This window comes from Cupressus sempervirens, chromosome 5, assembly GCF_028749045.1.
Source record: "Cupressus sempervirens isolate cs-2001-9-10 chromosome 5, ASM2874904v1, whole genome shotgun sequence".
Classification (NCBI taxonomy): Eukaryota; Viridiplantae; Streptophyta; class Pinopsida; order Cupressales; family Cupressaceae; genus Cupressus; species Cupressus sempervirens.
In genome coordinates, this window is record NC_143122.1 from 906,925,707 (window position 1) to 906,947,737 (window position 22,031).

Sequence of the window (22,031 nt, forward strand, 5' to 3'; positions counted from 1 at the left end):
ATTAATATAAAATATTAATTATATGCACCTAAGAGATAGCTTAAGTAAACTAGAGTAATAGACAACTTAATTAATTAAATCAAAGTGATCTAATTAATAAGTGTAAATAGATAATTACCATAATACCCCCCTTCAATGAAGCTCAAAAAGTAAGCTAACCTAGCACAATTATGAAAGAAGGAAAATGGGTCTTGGCAACAAGGCTTGATCAGGTACCCAAACACAACAAAATCTCTATGAAACGGAGCAATAGAGAAACCCAGTGGGAAAAACTCTATTGCAAAAAGAGATAGTCGAAAACCTAGTGAAGGATTGAGAAGCCTCCAACTAAAGGAATGCTCCAGAAAATAAGAACAAAGAGTGATCATTAAGAAAACCATTAAAGCATGAAGAAGCCGCAAACTCTATCAAAAAGAAACTGCTAATCTATAGAACCTAACTAGGTAGAGAAGAATATAATTTGCATCGAATCAAGAGGCACAAAAAGGAAAACAACTAAACTTGAAGATACAGATGGCATGAAACACCAAAGCTTGAAGAACTGATCAATCAAACTGTGAAGTTGGTTTTCTCAACTTCTACATACTGGACATAATCTTTCCAAAAATGATGATTCCAAAGAGGTAGATTAGACCACATATAGATCAATGATTGGAAAATTGCAGTACGTAGTGCATACAAGGCTGATATTGTATTAGTAGTCAGTATGGTAGCAAAATTCTCAGTAAATCCCAAAGAAAATCACATGATGACAATCAAAAGAATCATGACATATCTAAAAGGTACTAAAGAATATGGTTTATAATACAAAATATGAGGTAATTTGGACCTAAGAGTATTCACAGATGTTGATTGGGTGGGAAGTATTGATGATAGAAAGAGCACTACTAGTGGAGCATTCTTTCTTGATAAAATACTAGTGCCTTGGACAAGAAAGAAATAAAATTGTATTTATTAGTCCATAGTAAAGGCAGAATATGTGGCAGCAATAGTTAATTGTTCTAATATTGTTTGGTTCAAACAATTTTTGGTAGGTATGAAGATAGAAATCAAGGATCCAGTGGTTATATATTATGATAACACCAGTGCAATAAATATATCAAAGAATCCCATGATGCATATCAAAAAAATACATTGCTATAAAATATCATTTTTTGAGAAAATTGGTACAAGATAAAGAAGTCAAATTGGAATATGTGAATACAAAAGAAAAAATTGCAGGCATATTCACCAAGCCATTACCTAAGGATGTGTTTCTATATCTAAGAGGTAAGCTAGGGGTCATTCCCCTATCTGAAGCTCACTAAATGAAGTTTAGTGATGCATCAACCAAAGCATGTTGAAGATCAATTAGTTGGTGCAGTATTAACAAGGGCATATTGCAAATGAATTAGTATATGAGGTGCATTGATATTCACTAAATATTTTCTTTGGCATGAGATGTCAAAGAGGGAGAAGTTTGCTATCATATCTCATAGAAATTTTATAAAGATAAAGAGAAAGAGATGTCAAAAAGGGAGAATGAACTTGGTCTAATATCAAAGATAGAGTTTGCTACCATAAGAAGTTGTTGTAGATAGAATTTTTTTGATAGAGGGAGAAACTGAAGGCAAAAAGAGTTCACACTAATAGAGGGAGCTCTCATGGATAAGAATCAGAATGAAACTAAGGATATGTTCCTTACTTTAATCTTGCTCTAAAATTTCATTGTATAATGACATGTTGTGTTGCCATCAATGCCAAAGAGGGAGATTGTTGATAACAATTGATTAATTGAGTATTGTCTTTGATGTTACATAAAATGTCATATCATTACTAGTTAGTGTATGCTAAGCTCATTCGAGCATTGAAGATAGTTTTCTATGTCTGCCAAGAATTCCAAAGTTTGCCTAGTTCTTAAGACAGTGTCTACGGAGTTCACTAAGGTGACAAAGGAAAGTTTGTTGAAGTTGAGTGTTAATCGAGCTCACTCGGTTAATGAAGGAAGTGTTGGATGGAACCAGTGTTAACCAAACTAACTTGGTTACCAAAGCAACTTTGTGAATATGCAGTGTTAACCGAGTTCACTTAGTTAACACAGGAAATCACCTTGAGTTAATGTCTACCAAGTAGGGTTGGCTAATGAAGGATTTTCTTGTTTTGGCATATTAAGTTCAATTGAATTATTTTTTGGTTCTAGCCAACTAAGGAGATGAATATTAATTATTGTAAGTTATATTCTAGCCAACTTGACAATATGTACGATATAAATATAAGGTCAAGTTGAGGATTAGAAAGGGAGAGCATAGTGGAACATAATTGAAGATTTGATTATGCTAAGAGGAAGTGAATTAGAAGGATAAGTAGAATATTCTTGTGGAGCTGAAAAGATACATTCGATCAAGCAGGATCAAGTATACAAGCCAAAATTGAGATCTATAATTAGAAATTTAGTTGCATTAGAAATCAAGTCATCTCATTGTTACTCTCTAACCATTGTAGTAGTGATCTAAATCTCTTAAACAGAGTTGGCTTAACAGCTATTTGTAAATCCTCTAGCAAGGTGGCATTTCTATTGAATTGTCAAAAGCCCTCTAACAAGGCCACTCCTAATAGGGTGATTAAATCCTCTAATAGGGTTACACCTAACAGTGTTTTTTGTAACCTTTAATAGGGTTGGCTCCTAAAAGGGCTCACTTTAGAAGAGTGAAAATCAATAACTAGTTACAATTGGTGGTTTTTTCCAAATTGGGTTTCCACATTAAATCATGGTGTCAAATGTGTTCATGTTATTTTTCTTATCTGTTTGCAACTAAGTTAAAGTAATAGTAATCATAGATAATATCTTAATATTTTTATGTTAAGCATTTGCTGAGCTATTTTAGTGTTTACCCAGTACAATATTTTTATGTGTGCTTGTTGAGCTGCTGTAGAGTTCAGTTTTCATCAGAGTTTGTTTTTTGACATATAATGGATCTAGGATTTATTTTAGTGATAATTTATTCACCCCTCCCCTCTTAGTTACTCCTCTTATATTTCCAACACATATATGTGTGTGTCTATGTATGTATGTATGTATGTATAGAGAGAGAGAGAGAGAGAGATTTTTTAAGGTGCTTTTTACATCTTAGCACAATAGAAAAATTGATCTAGCTACATACATATTCCATAATCCAAATAATAAAAAAATAAAACTCACTTAACCCATGCTAAGTGACTTACCTAGAGATCTTGTACAAAAATAATGCAAACTAGGAAAAATGGGTAGAGTTCACAATAAATTTTTTTTTAAAACATATTATAGTAGATATTTTAGAAAGAAGCAATCCCAAATCAATCCTTCAATTTATAGACAATAAATGGCATTTTAGGGCTCTAAAATATTATTAGATTGGAAGATCGAATTGAATCTACAATATTAGAGCATTCAAAATGATTACACATAAGTAGTTGCAAGTATGATGGTTATCAAACTTGATAGAAAGAATTATTATTATACTTGACATAGGGAATGTTTTAGTTTCCTAATAGTTTATCGAGCTTGTATTATGCATAGTGGTTTCTAGGAATTTGTTTCAAGCATGAGACAAATTTAACCCCATGCAATATAACCTATCGGCTAACAAGGGTTCAAAGGCATCTCATTCTCAAGAAATGAAAAAAATATATAGATTTTCTAATCTACCTACCAAAAATGATTTTGAATTTATTTAGAATGCTTTTAAAATGATTTTCCATGTAACATAGAAAATAGAGAAAAAGCAGATGAACAAAAATGGTCAGTAATATGTTATTTTGATTGGTGAGAATACATATTTTTGGTATAGCTTTACATCATTTGAAAGAAGATTTGCAACATACCATTCCAATGACATCCATTTTAAGCTCCACAGAAATGCCACATATGATATTTTTAAAGCTTCATTCAAACAATTACATTTTCACTTCATTATATGTTTGGTTTATCAATGATTTCTTCCAGTTCAATTATAGTGCATCTCAACTAGCTGCTTCAATGATGCAATCACCCATCTATCTCTAGATTGTGCAAGAAATTATTGTTTTATAGAATTTAGATAGATACTGATAGTTCCAAAGCCATAAACTTGAAGACCATCATGTGTGTGTGCCACTTTAGGGGAAAAATGGATGTCATGTTCTTGTGCATATGTTTCGATCACTTCCTTCAATCTCAACTAAGGTGCACCCATGGAATTATTCAGGTGACTCACGTTGCCCATGGAAGCTAAGGCTTATTGTTGAGAATATGTTGTTGTTTCTTGTTGCTACTAAAGTGCCTCAAATTGGCACTACTCTATCACCCTAAGATAGCTTAGGTTCTCTCTAGCCCCACATTGTACCACAATCATACCCTCTAAAACTTGATTCATCATTTCAAAGGCTACATTTAGCTGACTTCTTATCCTCTAATTAGCAAGAAGCTTAGGGGAAAATAGTAACTTCCACCCTAAAAACCACTGTGTTACTTCATTAAAATCAAGATTTGAACAAAGCTAATGATACAAAATATTTTGCCACTTTGGAAAAAATGTTGCCTCCAACATTGCCACCATATGATTAATGGGAATAGCAAATGCCCAAGACATAACCCAGTCAAATTAATCTAATTACTGATTAGTTGGGTTTATTACAAATTCCTATCATACTGTCATCTGATTAGGTACAATAGAATGAACAATTAGTTGTTCCCAACTAGTAGGATCAAATACAATTTTCCAAGGTGATAAAATTGCATATGCATATGCATCACTTGCATGTCAGGCATGAAGCACATTCCCCAATTTATAATGAATAGTTGCATATAAAGGCTCCATACGCTAGCCCAACAATGGAATCTAAGGATCTAACCATGCATGTATTGCCACAGTCTCCTTACGAGGATCACAAGTATCTACTACTACTATTAATTTGGGCATCACTATATGCTTCAAAATGTTATGAAGTACTAAAGCTAGTGGTAACCTCTCCCATGTTTCTAGAAAATGTAGCATAGATTTAGGGTCCCTTGGCTCTGAGGAATTTGTAGCAGCTACTCTCACTGCTAAAAGAATAACTTTAGTGAAGAGTTGAGTGTAAGGAGTTCAAGAAGAAAGTTATACTTCTGTGCAAATGCCATAATCATGAGGCTCATTGCCTTGCAGAAGTCTCTTCCACAATGAAATTACTTATAAACCATGAAAAGGATTTTGAAATGGTTTCCAACTTTGAAACACTCTTATAAGAAATAGAAAAGAAAATGCAGATGAAATACATGACAAATTGCACAACTTGTAGTCCTCCTGATATTTGGACTATAAATTCTCAAAGACACTTGAAAGTGATTCCAATGTCATGGTACCTACTGCAACACTTTCCAAGATTCTATCCAGTGCTCCCATAATATCCTCTACATTGTCTAGTTGTTGTTTTTTCCATGCAGTCTCTTTCTGAAGCTTCTCCTTCTCCTTCTGGTATATTGCCATAGACTCTCTCTCTCTCTCTCTCTCTCTCTCTCTCCTTAAATTATGATCAAACTTATGATCATATGCCTCTACTATTGATGTAGGAGCATCCAGAGGTATAAGGGCAGTCCTGTGTCACCCACAAAAAAATGTACTTAGACTTAGTTTTTGTTTCATGTGTTTTCCTTTTTGGATACCCATTTGGTTCAAATAAAGGTTCCAACTCTCACAGTTCCACTATTAGTGTTCTAGGTTAGAGTATTTGAGCACCTTGGGATACATGTAAATGCCAAAAAAAATAGGACTATGTAATTGAGCCATAATTATGGTGGATTAGAAGGTGTAAATTGGAGGGAGGATTAAAATTGTAATTTTGAATATTCCAGAAAAAGAATCAGGTCAAAAGGCTGCACAGTTTGAAAGTTATCATAATTTTTTGGTTTCTGGAGACCTCCTAAGAATGCTTCAAAGTTAGGTTCAAGGTATTAAATGACCTTTTATAGGGCCAAAAATGGGGGATGAGAAAAGCTGGTCCATGGGACTATAGAGTACTTTGAGACCTTTCTGGAATAGTAAACGATTCATCAATCGGAGCTATGGTTCAAAAGTTATGCCTCTTAGAAGTTCGGTTACCATTTTTGGATTCTTCAAGTTTTGTGTTGACTTCTAATGCGACTTCTGGAGCCTTCTATTTGGTCGATGGATGCCAACTAGAACTTTCTAGAATGTATTCCTAATTCTTAACCCTTTGGGGTCTATTTAAGGACATTTCTGGCATTGTAAAAAGTAATTCGGAGTGGAGTTTGAGAGAAGGTACTGGGAGAAGAAATTATCTCCAGATTTATGCTATTGTAAGCCCATAGGGTATGTTTTGGAGTTTGTTTCTCTGCACTAAGTGTACTAGCATATTCTCATAGTTAATAAAATTTTCCTTTCCTATTGTGTCTATTATATGCTTGGGATGTGTTCCCATCAAGTGGTATTAGAGTGGGTTTTCCTGAGTGTGTAGACAGAGCATCGACTGTGAGGCAGTTTGCACCAGGACTGTGTGGTTGTGGGTTTGAATTAAGAAGATGCCTCCATGAAGAGAGCGTGGTGGAAGGGCCAGAGCTATTAATCCTAAGGAGGCTAGAGACCTCCAAAGGCAGGTTCAAGCATTGCAAGAGGAGCTCCGTAGAGGAACAAATGTTACTGCAAGTGACGAAAGTGAGGACGACAATGAAGAAGAAGAAATTGGACTAGAAGGGGAAGTTGAAGGGGAAGTTATAAATTAGGTAGAGGAGAGGCTTTTTAGGTCCATTACTAAGTTTTGGAAAAGACCTACAATTGATTTGGGTGTATTTTTAGGAAATCTGAAACCAGATGAGTTGATCGACTGGATTAATGAACTGGAAGAGTACTTTGAGTATGAGGATATTAGGGATCTAGATAGGGTTAAGTTTGCAAAGGACAAACTAAAAGGCCATGCCAAAATTTGGTAGCAAGAGGTTCAATTGGAGAGAAATAGAAGAGGAAAGGAGAAGATCACAATGTGGGATCGCATGGTGGACAAACTAAAGAAGCAGTTCATTCCTATTGACTACGAGCTTGATTTTTTAAGAAGATGCATGGTTAAAGCAAGCAGAAAAATCAGTCCAAGAATGTACAGAGGATTTTTATTGACTTCTAATTAGAGAAAAGCATGCAAAAGAAAATAAGGAGAAGGTTTCTCATTATATTAGTGGGTTACAACCTAGCATCCAGGAGGAATTAAGTTTGGTAAGAATGACCAGCATTTAAGAGGCATACCAGTTTGCCCTATGAGTTGAAGAGAAGCTAAATAAAAATTTTGAAGGGAGACAAAGAGGGTGTGGTCAAGGAGGAAGGGGCAGTGGTAGGTCATCTAGAGGTCAAAATGAGACCCAAAGGAAAAATGAAGATGTGGGTACTAGCAGGAACCAGAGGAATGAGGATTTCAACCGCTCTCATGATCAAAACTTTGGAGATTAGAGAGGAAGAGGTAGAGGACATGGACAAGGTTTAGGAAGAGGAGGTTTTCATGGTACCTATTTCAATTCCAATGAACAAGGCCATCATGCCTTTGAATTCCCTCAATGACATGGAAGAATAGATAGGAGAGCTAAGGGCCAAGCTAGAGTTGCTCATGTGGTTGAGGATGCATAGTCATCACATTCAGAGGATGCAAAAAGAGGATAGACTTTAATAAATGAAAGGGCTCTACTAAGTGGGGAGATTGAACTGGGACAAAGGAGGAGTCTATTTCGTACCAGGTGCAAATGTGAGAATAAATGTTGTGATGTGATCATTGATGGTGGTAGCACTGACAACTTGGTGTCAGAAGAGATGGTCTCTAAGCTAAAGCTCAAGAGGGAGAAACACCCCCAACCCTATCAGATCACTTGGGTGAAGGATGATCATAAGGTCCTAGTAAGTGAATAATGTTTAGTCAAGTTCAAAATTGGGAGTTACCATGATGAAGTTCTCTGTGATATTATTCCAATGGATGTCTACCATCTATTGTTGGGAAGATTGTGGCAGTTTGATAGGCATGCAATACATGATGGTCATGCAAACACATAATCTCTAACAAAGGATGGAGTCACCACAAACTGAAGCCCATGGTAAAGGAAGGTGAAAAGATATGCAACAGTGCTAGGATCTATCTTGTTGATGGAAGAAAATTTTTAGATGGCATAAAACATCAGTGTATGTGCTATGCTTTGATTCTTAGAAAAGATAAGGAAGGTAGTAGTGAAATACCACTTGAAGTTTCAGATTTATTAAGTGAGTTTGGGGATATCATTTCTAATAATGTTCCAGAAGGACTACCACCAGTAAGGCAAATCAGTCATCAGATAGATTTAATCCCTGGAGCTAGTTTTCCTAACAAGGTAGCTCATAGGATGACTCCTACTGAAATTGAGGAGCTAAACAGATAGGTTCAAGAGCTATTGAAGAAGGGTTTGATTCGAAAGAGAGTTGAGTCCATGTGTAGTACTTGTAGTACTAGCACCAATGAAGGATGGAGAGTGGAGAATGTGTATGGACTCTTGAGCTATAAATAAGATAACCATCAAGTATTAGTTTCCTTTGCCAAGAATGGATGATCTTATGGACTACTTGAGTGGAGCTCAATACTTCACAAACATAGATCTCAAGAGTTTCTATCACCAAATATGGATTCGTGAAGGAGATGAGTGGAAAACTACCTTCAAGACCAAGGAGGTTCTTTATGAGTGGCTAGTCATGCCCTTTGGATTGACGAATACCCCAAGAACCTTCATGCAGCTTATGAATGAGGTACTTAAGAAGTTCTTGAAAAAATTTGTTATTGTCTATTTGGATGATATTTTAATTTTTAGCAAGACTTTGGAAGAACATTTATTGCATATTCATAGTGTCCTTGAAAGGTTAAGGGAAGAGAAATTGTTAATTAATCTGAAGAAGTGTAGCTTTGCTAAAAAAGAGTTAGTCTACTTGGGGTTTATTGTATCACTTGAAGGTCTCAAAATGGATCTAGAGAAGGTAAAAGCCATCTTGGAATGGCCTACTCCAAGGTCTGCTACTGATGTGAGATCATTTCATGGTCTGGTTATTTTTTACAGGAAGTTCATTAAGAATTTCAGTGGCATATGTGTACCCCTAACTGATATAATAAGAGGGGATAGAAAAGAGTTCAAATAGACTATGGTAGCTGTGAAAAGTTTTGAATTGCTGAAAAAGAAGGTCACAGAACAACTTGTGTTGGTACTTCTTGATTTTAGCAAGGTGTTCCAGGTGGATTGTGATGCTAGTGGCAACGCTATTGGGGCTATATTAAGCCAAGAAGGTAAGCCTATTGCATATTTTAGTGAAAAATTGAATGATGCGAAAAAGAAGTATTTTGTTTATGATCAAGAGTTATATGCAATAGTTCAGGCCTTAAAGAAATGGAGGCATTATTTATTGCCAAAGGAATTTGTTTTATACACTGATCACCAAGCATTACAGTATCTAAATAGCCAAGGTAAATTGAATCAGAGGCATGTGAAGTGGGTAGAGTTCTTGTAGAGCTATACATTTGTGTTGAAGCATAGAAGTGGAAAATCTAACAAGGTTGCAGATGCATTAAGTTGGAGACAGTTGTTGCTTCACTAATGCAGGTTGAAGTAGTTGGGTTTGCTGAACTCAAGAATCTGTACCCTAAGGATCCTGATTTTGCTGAAGCATGGAAAGCTTGTAAAGAACCTGTTGCTGTAAAAAGAACTAAGTGGTTAGATTATCTGATTCAGGATGGTATGTTGTTCAAGGGCAGTCAATTGTGTATTCCAAGGAGTTCCATTAGGAAAAATTTGATTAAGGAGAAACACAATGGAGGGATGGCAGGACATTTTGGTCGAGATAAGACCATTGCCATTCTTAGAGAACATTATTTTTGGCCTCAAATTTCACAAGATGTGAAGAAGTTTGTACAAAATCATCAAATTTGTCAAGTGGCCAAGGGATTTAGTCACAATACTAAACTTTATGAGCTATTGCCTATTCTGTGAAGTCCATGGGAGGACATAAGTATGGATTTTGTTCTTGGATTGTAGAGGACACAAAGGGGTAATGACTCAATATTTGTGGTGGTTGATAGGTTCTCCAAAATGGCACATTTCATTCCATGCCATAAAACTCATGATGTTGTCCATATTGCAAACTTATTTTTCAAAGAGGTGGTAAGACTACATGGCCTCCCAAAGAGTATAGTTTCTGATAGAGACACTAAATTTGGGGGGTATTTCTAGAGAACATTGTGGAAGAAGTTGAGAATAGACTTAAAATTTAGTTCCACACATCATCCACAGACTGACGGCTAGATAGAAGTGGTAAACAAAAGTCTGGGCAATTTTCTGAGATGTTTAGTTGGGGATAAGCCCAAAGGATGGGATTTGATTCTACCACAAGAAGAATTTTCTTACAATAACTCTATAAATAGGAGTACTAGTAAATCACCATTCCAAATTGTATATGGAAGTAGCCCAAGGACTGCACCAAAATTGAGTAAGATGGAGCAAAGGGAGAGGGCAAGTGCTGAAGCAGAAGAGATTTCTGAACATATCAAGCACCAAAATGAGGAGGTCTAGGCACACATTATCAAGATGAATCAACAGTATAAAGCTAGGGTTGATCAAAGGAGAAGACATAAGGAGTTCCAAGTAGGGGATCTAGTCATGGTACACTTAAGAAAGGAGAGATTTCTAGTAGGCACTTACAAGTTGAAGATGGAAAAATTTGGCCTCTACAAAATTTTGAAGAAACATGACTTAGGAAATGCATATGAGGTGGAGTTTCCAGATGGAATTCACATTTCTCCTATCTTCAACATTGCAGACTTGATAGAGTATCATGATGATGGTGCAGATGAGGAGCTAATGTTAGAGCCATGTCCAATTCCCACTTCTAAGAAGGAGATAGAAAACATTATGTATCATCGTGTGGGTAGGAGTACTAGAAATAGGCAGTATGAAGAGTATCTGGTTAAGTGGAAAGGCTGACTGATCAAGGACTCAACTTGGATATTAGTAGCTGAGGTTTCCCATTTGGGATTTCCTCTACCATCCATAAAGTGACAAGATCACTTTTCAATCTACCCTAGGTGTCTGATGCAGGAGCATCCAAAGGTATAAGGGCAATCCCGTGTCACCCAAAAATAAATGTACTTAGACTTAGTTTCTATTTCATGTGTTTTCATTTCTAGATACCCATTTGGGTCAAATAAAGGTTCCAACTCTTACAGTTTGATCTGATTAGGATCTAGGACTATTACAGAGGAATGCTAACTGATTACATAAAGTTAATTTAAACCTTTAATGAATCAAATTAACGTAATTGAAATAAGAGAATAACAAGATTAAGCTATCAAAAGAGAAATTGGGAGAAAGAAGATGCAAACAATTTGATCTCAGAGTTCATCCGTATGGACTACGTCTCTGGGTCCTGCTCCAATAGGGGGACCGATCCGATTATCTCCAAAATTAGGTACAAATGTTTACAAAATCACTCCTGTGAAATACAATAGCATTACGCTATTTCAAAGTACAGGAATGAGCACTTCAAAAATCTCCCTTATACTCAGCACTTGGACATTCTCTCCTTTTTCTGAATGTCCCAAAGAATCTCCTAAACCCCCTTTTTATACACAAAATTAGCCAAAATAAGGCTATAACAAAATTTACAAAAATAACCCCTTCAATTAATTCCCCTCTCAAAATAACCTGTTAGCCATTTTTAACAGATTTGGCTCATGTCAATTTTGGGGTAAAAAAATAGATTATAACCTTAATTTACTAAGGTTAGGCGGGATTGGATAGGAGTTAAATAAAACAATGTGCACCTTAATTCTTAAGTACTAAAATAGTGCAACGGCAAAAACTATTTTGGGGGCAGCTGCCGATCAGGGGTTCCAACCCCGCTGGCGGCCTCCTATGTTTAAAATTGGCGCTAGCCAATGTTTAAAACAAAGTTGCCACCCAATAGTTTTGAAATCAATGCTTGTTCAAGTGGTTATGTAATTGTATTTGGAGACAATGGGTCAAGAGTTCAAATCCGACCATGAGCTCATTTTTTTTGGAAAAACAAACCTTCCTTTGAGGTGCCACTTGTCAAATGTTGATAACTTGATGCTACCTTGTCACTTTGCTAACGTCATAATGACACCATCAATATTCATCTCATATTCTGAACTTTAAAATGGCATAACTTCCACGTACGGGCTCCATTTTTTATGAAACAAACACTGTTGGAAAGCTCTTGATGAGCTCTTTATTTTGAAATCCATTGTTGACCACTTTGGAGATGATTATTTTTTCACCTTTTTGATGACCTTCATTCTCAGTTTGACCAACCTTTGACTGACCATAACTTTTGCATATGGACTCCATTTTTGTCCATTCAAATTTCTTTGGATTTAGAATTTCAAGGAGTTTAATCTAATGCTGATTGTTGGAGTTTTGGAGATACTTGAATTTTAGACAAAAATATTCCTCGGATCAAGCCTCCTCATTGAGAAGCTTTCAGACCACCGAAAGTTTGGATTACTCAGAAAGAAGGTGAGGGTATAGTTCCCTCACTTTACCAATCTCCATCCATCTTGCCTTGCTTGGATGCATCCCCTTCAATCCCACTCGGAGGTATTCAGATGGTCCTCTTTATGAAGTTTTAACATTCCTATCTAGGATAACATCTTCTGGCAATTCTGACGTATACTCTGGTGAAAGATCATCAATTGATGGAACCTGAACATTGATGTCTTCATCCAAGATCATTGGAGGTTCATATAACTTCAGATTCTCAACATTGACAACTGAGTAAATTTGCATGTATGGAGGAAGATTAAGGTGGAAAGCATTGTTACCAATCTTCTCTAAGATTTCAAAAGGACCATACCTAATAGGCTTGAGCTTCCTTCCTTCACCTTGCATTCTTTCCTTGCTGATATGTAACCAAACTCTGTCACCAACTTGGAATTGGTGATCAATGCGATGTTTATCATGGTGAGCATTGTATTTTGCTTGGCTCTGCCCCAACTGTGCTTCTACTACCTGATGGATTGCTTGGACCTTTTCGATAAACTTTAAAGCCTTTTCTGCATCATGGCATCCATCTACAACATCATCCTTCCCAAAAACAAAATCTATTGGTGTCTTACGCAACTAACCGAAGCAAGTCTCAAAAGGAGACATCTTTGTAGAAGAGTGTGTCGCATGGTTGTAAGCATGCTGCACATAGTGAATACTTTCATCCCACAACTTAGGATGCTTGCTACAATAACCTCTAAGTAGATGCATGACTGTCCTATTCACTACCTCTGTCTGTCCATCGGTCTGCGGATGGAAGGTTGTACTCTTCTTGAGCTTGGTGTCCATGAGTCCCCACAAAGATGACCAAAATTCCCCTAAGAATCGAAAATATTCCCCTAAGAATCAAGAATCTCGATCCAATACAATAGAAGTGGGTAACCCAAAATGAACCCATACATTTTGAAAGTACAAATGAGCAGTCAGTTCAGCAGTAACTTGCTTTTTACAAGGCATTAAAATACACATTTTGCTAAACCGATCAACTACTACATACAAATAATCATGACCCTTCCTAGACATAGGTAAACCTCCCACAAAGTCCATAGACACACTTTCCCATGGACGGGATGGTACAGGTAATGGTGTGTACAAATCCAATTTCCTATTACTTGGTTTGCTGGTTGCACACATTACACATCCTTTTATATACTTGGTGACAATTTCCTACATACAAAGCCAGTAACAATACTTTTGTAATTGAGCTAGTGTCTTACTTACCCCAAAATGTCCTGCAATCAAAGAGGTGTGTGCTTCTCAGATTACATGTGCATGTTCATCCTTAGGAATGCATAGTTTTTCCAAGTGGTACAACAAATTATCCTACACATAGTAATCTTTCTCTTCCACATGTTTACCCTGGATTAAAGCTGCATAGATATCCTTAAAGTTCTCATCATTAACATATTGTTACTAAAAACTTTCATGAACCATAGAACTATTTTGAAGGATTATCAAAGCATTCTGAATAGGAGGTCTAGAGAGCATATCTGCTACTTTGTTATGGGAACCCTTCTTATACTTAATCACCAAAACAAACTATTGTAGAAAACCCATCCACCTAAAGTGCCTACTTTGTTGCAACTTAGATTGTGAGTGCAAATATTGTAGTGGCTGGTGATCGGTGTGGATTACAGTTTCTTTTCCCATTAAGTAATGTTTCCATTTTTTAACACTCTAAACTAAAGCATAAAGTTCTTTATCATATGTAGGATAGTTACTTACTCCTCTTGAAAAAGTTTTAGAGTGGTAGCATACTAGTTTACCTCCTTGCATGAGTACAGCTCCCATGACAAACTCGCAAGCATCTGTCTCAATCTCAAATGGTTGATGTAAATTAGGTAGAGCTAAAACTGGTGTGGTGCTCAACTTTTCCTTCAAAGTATTGAAAGCCTTTTGCTGTGGACTTCCCCACTGAAAAGTTGTCTTGGTACTGGTTAATGCATACAATGGTGATGCATGAAAGAGAAGTTTGCAATGAACTTCCTCCAGTACTGAACTACACCTAAGAAACTCCTGACTTCTATAACTATACTTGGCTTAGGCCATTTTACAATACATTCGACCTTCGCAAGGTCTACTTTCAATTGACCATTCCCTATGGCATAGCCTAAGTACACTAAGGATGTCTTTGCAAATTCACATTTTGACATCTTTACATAGAGTTTTTCTTTTCTCAGTACATCAAGTACTTTCTTTACATGAATTACATGATCATCCCCAGACTTACTGAATATAAGAATATCATCTAAATAGACTATGACAAAATCATCAATAAAGGGATGAAAGACATCATTCATGACTCTCATAAATGTAGCTAGTGCATTACAAAGCCCAAATGGCATGACCAACCACTCAAAAAGTCCCTGTTTTGTCTTAAAAGCAGTTTTCTAAATATCACTTTCTACAATTCTTATTTGATGATATCCACTACGTAAGTCTAGCTTAGTGAAATAAATTGCATGTTTCAACTGATCAAGTAAATCATCAATTCTAGGAAGAGGGTACCTATTCTTTACCGTTATCTTGTTTAGAGCCCTGTAGTCAATACACATTCTCCAAGTCCCATCTTTCTTTGGAACCAACACAATAGGAGAACCACAAGGAGAAGTACTAGGATGAATAACTCCTTTCTCGACCAGCTCTTAAACTTGCTTCTTGATTTCTTCGTTCTGCAACATTGATAAGCAGTACATGCCAATATTAGGAAGTGGTGCATCTTGCTGCAACTAGATCTCATGTTGTATATCTCTCTTAGGAGGCAATCCTTTTGGTTCCTAAAACAAGTCATCATAAGCGGAAACAACTTTGACCATTTCAGCCTTATGTTTTGGATCACATCCCTTAAATGCCTCAGATGTTTCATCTTCTTTGGCTTTTACAATCATCAATACAAAATTCTTACTAGAGTTGACTAACCTTTTCATCTGAACAACATTAACTAGTGCCAGATTAGTCTTAACCTTATGTGCCCGTACAATATATTCAATTTTATCTTTAAATAGATGATACTTATTTTCCCTCCTATAGAAGATAGTCTTTCGATAATACAAATAGGGACTCCCAAGTACAAGACCACAAATATCTAAAGGGACTACATCAACTTCTACCTCATCCACAAAGTTTTTAGTGATAGCAAATCTTAACTTGCATTGTTTAGTTACTTGTAACTGTGCAGCATCGCAAACCCATCCAAGAGGGTATGGTTTTGGATGAGGCGTTGTAGTCAAATTAATCTTTTTAACAACTTCTTCAGATATCAAATTAACTTTAGAACCCGTGTCAAATAGTGTATCAACCTTAGTATGCTTAATAACAACTCAGATGTGAAATAATTCATTTCTTAGCTTATCATCCTTAGGAGAAGATTCTTTACTTGTACTTGCACTTATGCTAGAAGAATTTATAGCTGATGAGAGAGATATACCTTTTCCTTTACCTTGGATCCTGATAGCAACAATTTTTGTCTCATCTTCGGAGTCAGATCCAAGATCTTGTTAAGTTATAGCAGCAGTCTTTTGTTTTCCTTTGTTTCCACCAAATTGCTTCGGCCTCTTTTCAGGATGCAGCTTCCAGTACTTAGAATCATCATGCCCTTCTTTCTTGCAATGTGAGCATGTGGGTTTCTCACCCTCTTTCTTTACTATTTCTATCTTTTTACCCTTTGTCCTTTCGAGCTGCACGTCTTCGCATCTTCTCTTTTCTTTCTTGTACCAAAACTTCTACCATTGTCTGCAAATTCTAAAGAGTCTTCTGAATACTCTTATCTTGAAAAGCTTGTCCACCTTCATCTACCATTTGTGATGATGGTTTAGTCCTTCATTTTCCAATCTTAGCATTGTATTCCTCAAGCTTTCCTTCACCTTTCTCAATCCTGGATCTTGTTAGCATTCAAATCTGCAATACTAGTCCAACAAAAGCTCTAATACCAAATTTGATCTGATTAGGATCTAGGACTATTATAGAGGAATGCTAACTGATTACATAAAGTTAATTTAAACCTTTAATGAATCAAATTAACGTAATTGAAATAATAGAATAACAAGATTAAGCTGTCAAAAGAGAAATTGGGAGAAAGAAGACGCAAACAATTTGATCTCAGAGTTCATCCGTATGGACTATGTCTCCGGGTCCTGCTCCAATAGGGGGACCGATCCGATTATCTCCAAAATCAAGTACAAATGTTTACAAAATCACTCCTTTGAAGTACAAAAGCATTACGCTATTTCAAAGTACAGGAATGAGCACTTCAAAAATCTCCCTTATACTCAGCACTTGGACATTCTCTGCTTTTTTTGAATGCCCCGAAGAATCTCCTAAACCCCCTTTTTATACACAAAATTAGACAAAATAAGGCTATAACAAAATTTATAAAAATAACCCCTTCAATTAATTCCCCTCTCGGAATAACCTGTTAGCCATTTTTAACAAATTTGGCTCATGTCAATTTTGGGGTAAAAAAATAGATTATAACCTTAATTGACTAAGGTTAGGCGGGATTGGATAGGAGTTAAATAAAACAATGCGCACTTTAATTCTTAAGTGCTAAAATAGCGCAACGGCAAAAGCTATTTTGGGGGCAGCCATCGGTCGGGGGTTCCAACCCTGCCAGTGGCCTCCTTTGTTTAAAATTGGTGCTAGCCAATGTTTAAAACAAAGTTGCCACCCATTAGTCTTGAAATCAATGCTTGTTCAAGTGGTTATGTAATTGTTTTTGGAGGCAATGGGTCAAGAGTTGAAATCTGACCATGAGCTCATTTTTTTTGGAAAAACAAACCTTCCTTTGAGGTGCCACTTGTCAAATGTTGATAACTTGATGTTGCCTTGTCACTTTGCTGACATCATAATGACACCATCAATATTCATCTCATATTCTGAACTTTAAAATGGCATAACTTCCACGTACGGGCTCCATTTTTGATGAAACAAACACTGTTGGAAAGCTCTTGACGAGCTCTTTATTTTGAAATCCATTGTTGACCACTTTGGAGATGATTATTTTTTCACCTTTTTGATGACCTCCATTCTTGGTTTGACCAACCTTTGACTGACCATAGCTTTTTCATATGGACTCCATTTGTGTCCATTCAAATTGCTTTGCATTTAGAATTTCAAGGAGTTTAATCTAATGCTGATTTTTGGAGTTTTGGAGATACTTGAATTTTTGACAAAAATATTCCCCAGATCACAGTTCCACTATCAGTGTTCTACGTTAGAGTATTTAAGCACCTTGGGATATGTGTAAATGTCAAAAAAATAGGACTATGTAATTGAGCCATAATAATGGTGGATTAGAAGGTGTAAATTGGAGGGAGGATTAAAATTGTAATTTAGAATATTCCAGAAAAAGAATTAGGTCAAAAGGTTGGACGGTTTGAAAGTTATCATAGTTTTTTAGTTTCTGGAGACCTCCTAAGAATGCTTCAAAGTCAAGTTTAGGGCATTAAATGACCTCGTACAGGGCCAAAAAATGGGGGCTGAGTGAAGCTATCCATAGTGCTATAGAGCGCTTTGACAGCTTTCTGAAAATGTAAATGGTTCGTCAATTGGAGCTACGATTCAAAAGTTATGCCTCTCGAAAGTTCGATTACCATTTCTAGATTATTCTAGTTTTGCGCCGACTTCTGACGCGAATTCTAGAGCCTTCTATTTGGTCGGTGGATGCCAACTAGCACTTTCTAGAATGTATTCCTAATCCTTAACCCTTTGGGGTCTATTTAAGGACATTTATGGCATTGTAAAAGGCAGTTCAGAGTGGAGTTTGAGAGAAGGTACTGGGAGAAGAAATTATTTCCAGATTCATGCTATTGTAAGCCCATAGGACATGTTTTGGATTTTGTTTCTCTGCACTAACTGTACTAGCATATTTTCATAGTTAATAAAATTTTCCTTTCCTGTTGTGTCCATTCTATTCTTAGGTTGTGTCCCCATCAACTATTCAAATTCTTTAGAATAACTGAGAGGGGGGTGAATCAATTATTCAAGGTCCAAATATACAAATAAAAAAATTTATTTATTTCATATCCATAAAACCATAACATACATGCATCCATTAGATCATACAGTACCTTAACTTAGTAGATCATTATCCTAGGTCAAAATAACTTTGGAGAAATGTAAAAATATAATACCACAAGATCATTCACACATGTTGACACAAGGATTTTAGGTGGAAACCCAATTTGGGAAAAACCACCAGTAACATATGCTACCTAATTTCACTCTTTTGAAGTGATGCCCTATGAAAGGCCAACCTTGTTAAATGTTACAATACACATTGTCAAATATGACCTGGTTAAAGGATTTTAGAGCCTTGTCAGAGGACTTTAGAACATTCCATTAGAATGTCACCCGGTTAAAGGATTTACAAATGACTGTTAGGTTAACCTTAATCCAAAGGATTTATCCATACTAGTACAATTGTTAGAATGTAATAGCAAGAATTGATCTAATAAAAACTTATAACTCACTTGTGGATTATAGATCTCTAGTTTAATCCTCTATTCTTCTTGGCATCCATACTCTTTAGCTATGACAACTTGTTCACCCTTCAAGCTTTCATCCTCTTAAGCCTTCATGTTTTGTATGCCAATTGCAGTCTCTTCTATTTTTCCACTAGATGAAGCAACACCCTAGACTTCTTGTCTTCCTTAGGTTCTCACAAATGACAACCCTTACTTCTATCCTACTATCTCTATAAATAGAGAATTTATATATTTTGCCACTTAACCACAATTGTCCATTTTAGGGTTAGGTAAGATTCAATGAATCTACCCACTTTTCCACTTTACTTCCTCTATAAACTTCTTCTACAATATTCCTTTAATTCACCTCAAAATGATTTATCTTGAATTTTGTGCCACCAACTCATCATATTTATCTTCCACATGCTTTACATAATTCAAGAAATCAAATTAATCAACTTAGATTTGTCAAATTTTTGATTAACACTTTTTGTTGTCACTTGACGCTTGTGGCATTCTATCACTTGGGCAACACTAGCTCACTCAGCACACACTAAAGTTTACTGATGCTTGACATCAACTAAATTTTACTTGGCATATACTAACTTTCACTTGGCTTCCACTATTTTTCTTCTTTACTTACCACCAATTGATTTTGACTCAGCTTCTATTGTTTTCTACTCGGCTTGCACTGTTTTCTCATCTTGGCTTAGCAAACACATTTCTTTACTTGATCTTCTTCCATTCTTTTCTTGAGTAATCTTTCATTACATACTTTAAGTGGATAAAAAATATAATATAGTAACAATTTCTTACTTGGTCTTAGTGCTCCTTTTATACACTTAAATAACTCAACCTTTCTCTAGATTCTCTTGTTATCATCTCTTGTCAAATCATCTTCATCAAACAACCAAATGATAGAATTTAGACCAAAAAGAAATTTCCTCACTAGAAAGTAGTAGGTTTGATATCATTGACAAAATAATGATTTTTCTGTGATAGGTTCTACACTTCAAACAATCTCTTCTCAACAATCTCCCTCTTTGGCATTGATGGAAAATCAATACCAATAGCAATACCAAAAAGAAAATTAATATCCTTGAAATTTCACCCTCTTTTAGTAAATGTCCTTCCTCTGTATAGGGTGGTATAATCTTTTTCAATCTCCTTCAATGTATCTTCTCCCTCTAACTTATATTTCTCGTAACCTTATAGATCCCTCTTTAGAGTATCTCCCTCTTTGACAACAATGACAAATACTTGTCATCTTTACATGTGGATATAATCAATTCAGGTTCTCCCTCTATCACCTTCCATGTGATTGTAAATGTTCTAATTCAGCTCCTTCATTACTTTAGGTAGCTCCTAAAGTAAGATCCACTACATCAAGTTGTAAGATATAATATCTAGCTCCATTGATGTAGGGCATGACTCTTACTTCTTAAGTAGCTTTGGATAGGGGCATCACCCCTAGTTTACCTCTAAGATATTCATGTCCATCTTTAGGTAAAGATTTTGTGAATATATCAGCTATCTATTCTTTTGTATTGACATATTTCATTCTCACTTCTTTGTCTTGAACTAACTCTCTCAAGTAATGATACTTGATTGCAATGTGCTTTGTCTTTGTGTGCATCACTAGGTTCTTTGATATGTTTATAACACTTGTATTATTACAATAAAGTACCACGGGTTAACTAATTTCTTTCTTCATTCCTTTGAGTAGCTATTTGATCCATACCACATTGGTAAAATTTACTGTAGTAGCCACATATTCATCTTCAGTAGTAGATTGAGATATACAATTTTGTTTCTTACTGGTCCTAGTGACCAATCTCTTTCTTAAGAAAAATTGCTCCACCACTTGTACTCTTTCTGTCATCAATGTTTCCAGCCCAATCAGAATTTGTGTAGGCTCTAAACTCAAACTTATCATTCTTCTTGTAGTATAGACCATAATCTTCTATTCCTTTCAAATACCTCATAATTCTCATGACCGCCATCAAATGATTCTCCTTATGATTTTTAGAAAACCTTGTAACAATCCCAATAGCTAGTGCATGCCAGGTCTTCTATGTACTACATATTGCAACTTGCCAATCATAGACATGTACAATGTTTGATTCACTTCAACAGAATCATTAGTCTTTGAAATTTTGTGTCCTATGACCATAGGAGTGCTAATAGGTTTTGAATCCTCCATACCAAAAAATTTCAATATTTCCTTTACATACTTAGGCTGAGTGATGTAAATACCATATTTCATCTAATATACTTGCAAACCAACAAAGAACTTTATCTCTTCGAACATCGACATCTCGAGTTCTTTCTTCATTTCATTTGCAAATGTCTTACATAATGCATTTTGTCCTCTAAATATGATATATCATCAACAAAAATTTCAACTAGTAAAATACCTTTATCTCCTTTGGTCTTCAAATACAAATTGTTGTTATCATCACTCTTCTCAAAACTAATCTTCACAAGATAATTGTGAAGCATTTCATACCATGCTCTTAGGGCTTGCTTTAAAATATAAAAATCTTTGTGTAATCTACATGCCATATTCTTGTTGTTTGGATCAATAAATCCTTATGGTTTTTCAATATAAACCTCTTCTTCTAGTATACCATTTAGAAATGTTGACTTCACATCCATTTAATAAACTTTGAAACCTTTTGTATGTAGAGTAAGCAAGAAGATTTCTTACTCCTTCCAATCTTGTAATTGGGGGAAATTTCTCTTCATAATCAATTCCCTCTTCTTGTGCATACCCATTGCAAACTAATCTTGCCTTATTCCTTATGACTTCACCATTCTAATCTAGTTTTTTTTATGTACACACACTTGGTTCCAATCATAGTCTTGTTCTCTAGTATAGGTACTAGAGTCCATGTTTTTTTCTTCTCAATCTAATCAATATCTTATTTCATGGCTTTACTCCGGTCTTCATTCTCTAATACATCCTTCTCTAACTTAGGCACATGCATGGTCAAAAAACATGTATCACTTCTCAACTTATTCCT

The 22,031-nt window shown here is 35.7% G+C and overlaps 1 pseudogene; it reads right to left on the reverse strand.

Moving 5' to 3' along the window:
* Positions 1-3,944: 3,944 nt before the first annotated feature.
* On the reverse strand, positions 3,945-20,999 carry LOC149558862 (septin and tuftelin-interacting protein 1 homolog 1 pseudogene; annotated as a pseudogene).
* Positions 21,000-22,031: the final 1,032 nt, after the last annotated feature.